Genomic DNA, 4719 nt, shown 5'->3' with positions numbered 1-4719 from the left:
CCCACACGATTTCTCGTAAAATTCAAGACATTTCACAAGACGTTGATGATCAGCTCCGCGAACATTTCACTGAAGCAAAAAATGAACTCGAAAACTTGTGGGCCTTACAAATCGATGAAAGTACAGACATCAGCAACAAAGCTCAACTAATGTCATTTCTGCGAATCATCAGAGGTGGTAAAATCATAAGTCAGTTTTTCTTTTGTTGTGAATTGAAGGAAAGAACGACAGAAGATGTCTTTAACCTGTAAACCAAAATGTCGTATTGAGAAGGATGCAGTGGCAAATTTGTTTGCGTTTGCATTGATGGCGCTCCTTCCATGCAGGATCGAAAAAAAGGCTTCGTCGCTCATGTATTACAAAACAATTCACAAGTTAAAATTGTACATTGCATGGTTCACCGCGAAGTTTTGGTGTCAAAATCTCTACCTGATGGTCTCCTGAAGACGATGGACAGCGTTGTTAAAGTGGTGAATTACATAAAATCGCATTCCCTACGGTGCAGACATTTTGATTTGCTGTGTGAAACTATGGATTCTGATTTTAAGTGTTTGCTGCTTCATAAAGAAGTGCAATGGCTTTCGAAAGGAAAAGTGCTCTCTCGATTTATTTCTTTGCGAAATGAAATATGTTTCTTCGATGGTGAAAATTCTGGATTTGAATTTCATAACAATGATAATTGGTGGCTGGAAGTAGCATTTCTCAACGATCTTTTTGAGAAGTTAAACGTTTTAATTTTGAGTCTGCAAGGAGTGAACGAAAATATTATTACAATTACAGGCAAATTAAAGTTTTTCACCGACAAATTAGAATTGTGGATAAGGAAAGTTAAAAATTCGCAGCTTGATTACTTCCTAGGTGCAGAGGCTTCCATTTACCTGAAATATTTCCTGAAAATATTGGTTCCAAATTTTGGCATTAGGCCAGCAGATTTGGGAAAGGAGCTAAGTCAATTAAATCGACCCCAGTATTCAACTGGTATTATTTTATCGACCTCGAAAGGATGAAAGGTAAAGCGGAATTTGAACTCAGAACGTAAAGACGGACGAAATGCAGCTAAGCATTTCGCCCAGATTCCTAATTTCCCGAAAATATTGGATAATATTTCAATAATGTAACATCATTTTACTCATAGACAAATACGATATAGTACCATAGATACGATAATAGGTGAAAAGAGATCGAGTAAATAATATTTCGAAATTATTTCTAGGAAAAATGTAAAATGTTGCTTTTATTAGTTATATAACTTTCTGCCTTTTATTTTATTTGTTTCAGTGATTGGACTGCGGCCATGCGTGGCCTTAACAGGTTTAGTCAAACAAATTGACCCTAGTACTTATTTTTAAGTCTGGTATTTATTCTGTCAGTCTGCCAAACCGCTAAGTTAAGGGGACGAAATCAAAACAACACCAGTTGTCAAGCGGTGGTGGGAGATAAACACAAAGATACACGCACATTCATACGCACACACAACAGGCTTCCAAATAGTTTCCGTCTACTGAATCCATTCACAAGGCATCAGTCGGCCCGGTGCTATGGTAGAAGACACTTACCTATGGTTCTATGAAGTGGGACTGAATTCGATACTACGTGGTTGCAAAGCAAGCTTCTTAACCGCACCACCACTCTCTTGAAGGATAGTTATTAATAAAAAAAAATTAGTACGTATGATTAAGACTATAACAAACTAACAAAAATTCTACGGGTTTCACTTGTTCATTATCAAAATGCAAATATATGCAAATTTATGTATTGAATTCAGTATACAAAGCGACAAAATGTCGTTAAAATGTTAGATGTGATGCGACGCGGTATTCTGACTCCTTGCGCTCTGGGTTCAAATTCCACCGAGGTCAACTTTGTCTTTCATTTTTCAGGGTCGATATAAAAAAAGATACCAGCCATGGCAGTGGAATGATGGACCTGTAAGAGGGTCGGGCAGGATGCCTTGCAGTATTTGTTCGAACTCTTTTCATTCTAATAACAATATCTGTGACGTCCTGGCGCCAAGCTGTATCGGACCGAGTCGGCGACTTTTCCTTTGGCAAAACAACCGTGTCGGGGAAATATAGGAGACTTGCATACAAGGCTAATGGCCAACCTTTCTCAAAAAATCTTGCCTAGTCCTTCACATATGTGTGCAAATGGATGGTCGGCTTTGACTTTTAGAGGTCCTACAGTATCTAATTCAGTAGTGACTTTCTTGATGTTAAAGAGATACGATTTTTGCTAATTTTCAAGTTTATACTACTCGTAAAGTTATTAAATAAATATGCCAAGAGTTCTGATTCGTAATACATAAAATATAGATAAAATATAGATAAGGCGGCGAGTTGGCAGAATCATTAGCAAGCCGGGCAAAATGCTTAACGGCATTTCGTCCGTCTTTACGTTCTGAGTTGAAATTCCGCCGAGGTAAACTTTTCCTTTCTTTAAAATAAGTACTAGTTGAACACTGGGGTTGACATAATCGACTTACCCACCTCTCCCGAAATTATTGGCTTTGTGCCAAAATTTGAAACTAATACATGAAATATAGTGTCAATAGAAGTAAAATAAAAACTGCTTCCGTTTAGAGTCATTGCAGAATGAGGGTTATGCACATGTGTGTTATATAGTATGTATTGGCCTTTAATGGCTGCGATAATTTTAAGACTTACTATTTTATGAGAATGTTATGAGATAGTAATCGTGTAGTAGTGCCTTGAAATCGAAGACGATGGTCTTCCAGATTAAGAGGTATTGGCATGCGTGCGCAGGTGACTCAATAAGTTCATTTCCAGTGGTATAGGTCTTTTGTCAGTGATGGCTGATCATTATCTGAAAGAAAGAAAGGGTTTTGACAGTCTGGTTCATTGCTTTTTTTCCCCTGCCCCTAGCCCCTCACTGTTTTCGTTGGGATCCTTCAAAATTGTCCTTGATTGAGGAAATTCTTGGCTGTCCTGGCATGAACGAAATCTTTCAAGTTGTTGATGTTAGTGTTACAGTTTCTTTTTAGTGTTTCTTGCAAGACTTCCTTGAAACACTCCAACCATCCGCTCTTGTTCATTACTCATACCACTGTTGGCCGTAGAGGAAATGCTTAGAGAAGCGATTGTCCTCTATTTGAATCACGTGTTCTACATATCGAACACGATTCTTGGTGATAGCTGCTTCGATGCCATTGGTCTTTTGACTCTTTGAGAAGGCTGATGTTAGTTCGTTCTGTAGTCCTTCCAGCTGGCCTTGAGAATGCTACGAAGACAATGTTGTTGGAAGCACTATAAATGAATCAGAGTCGACAGTAATTGACTCCAGTTACTGGTCCATACAGAAGAGCAGCGATGACATTTATATATATATATAAGACAATAATTTCTGACCGGATATCTTAGTTCTGGAAACCTAGTGTTCGTAGGTGCTCAAAGGCAGTTCCAGTAAATTTCAAATGAAATTAATATTTTGCCGTTGATGTTAGCAATGACCGAGAAATGTCTCCTTAAGCAGCCAAAGTTGTTGATGTTCTCATGAAGATACTTGAAATTAATCGTCCCTGCAACTTGTTAAAACAGCATTTGATTTATATTTAGGTTGATGGAGAGCCTGAACTTGTAAGTAACATCAATGCCACAAAGGATTGCTCTGAAAGTTTCCTTCACTAGCAGACACTATACTAGTAGACTCTACGCTGTTATCAGAACCGCAAAGTTACGGGGACGTGAACGCACCAGCATCGGTTATCAAGCGATGTTGGGGGACAAACACAGACACACAAACATACATATATGTGTGTGTGTGTGTGTGTACGACGGGATTCTTTCAGTTTCCGCCTACCAAATCCACTCACAAGGCTTTGGTCGGCCCGAAGCTATAGTAGAAGACAGTTGCCCAAGGTGCCACGCAGTGGGACTGAACCCGGAACTATGTGGTTGGTAAGCAAGCTGCTTACCACACAGCCACGCCTGGTGATTTTAAGATCATGTTCAACACATTTCGTTAGAAGAGCTCCGTTAGAGTTCACATTTCCAGTATCATTTTCGCAACTGGACCCTTCCAAAACTTTTCATCTCTCCATACCCTAGTGTTAAAATTCCCAGAACGATGACCTAGTCTTCTTTTCAAATGTTGGAAAAGATAAAGTGCAGCTGTGCATAGAACGTTTCTTTCACTTTGTAATCAGCATCAAGGAATGGAATGTACTCGCTGATGACTGTTATGTGCTGAATTTTGACAAGATGAAAGGGTACGGTCATTAATCATACAATAACAACAGCAAGGAGCTCAGACAACCGGATTAAATGTGGCCTTATATACCAAGTTCTCAACAGTGGATAAAATGGAAAATGTGAAATTAATGAATAAGAAGGTAGAAAGCTGCAGTAGATCTTCGAAGTTCCAGTCGTATTGAAATATCTAGTCATTAGAGACAACTGAATGTCTGAAGGCATGCTTCACCATTAACACACTAAACTGACTGTCACAAAATCGATGGAGTTGTGAGAATCGACTCTTAAGTCTTGTGATGATTGAATACGGGCAACAGAGGCAAAACTGTAGAAAATTTTAGTTCGGACACGAAATACAAGCGGAGGTTGTTGACTCAGTTACAGAATTCATGTAGAGAAACAGATTCTTTCGGCTGAAAGAAAGAAAGAAAGAAAACTGCAGTCAGCTTTACAATGCTTTCCTTCCCTTATCAAGACTAAAATCACAAGGCCAGGCCTCTTTCCTGTCACT

At 38.9% G+C, this 4719-nt stretch overlaps 1 protein-coding gene across 1 annotated transcript in view; it reads left to right on the top strand.

The window, feature by feature from the left end:
• LOC106884344 (zinc finger protein 383) overlaps positions 1 to 4719 on the top strand; it is a 37595-nt gene that overhangs the window by 20142 nt on the left and 12734 nt on the right. The gene's annotated exons all lie outside the window — the stretch shown is intronic.

This window comes from Octopus bimaculoides, chromosome 14, assembly GCF_001194135.2.
Source record: "Octopus bimaculoides isolate UCB-OBI-ISO-001 chromosome 14, ASM119413v2, whole genome shotgun sequence".
Taxonomy (NCBI): domain Eukaryota; kingdom Metazoa; phylum Mollusca; class Cephalopoda; order Octopoda; family Octopodidae; genus Octopus; species Octopus bimaculoides.
The sequence above is the reverse complement of the archived record's forward strand: the minus strand, read 5'-3'. Positions and strand labels throughout refer to the sequence as shown.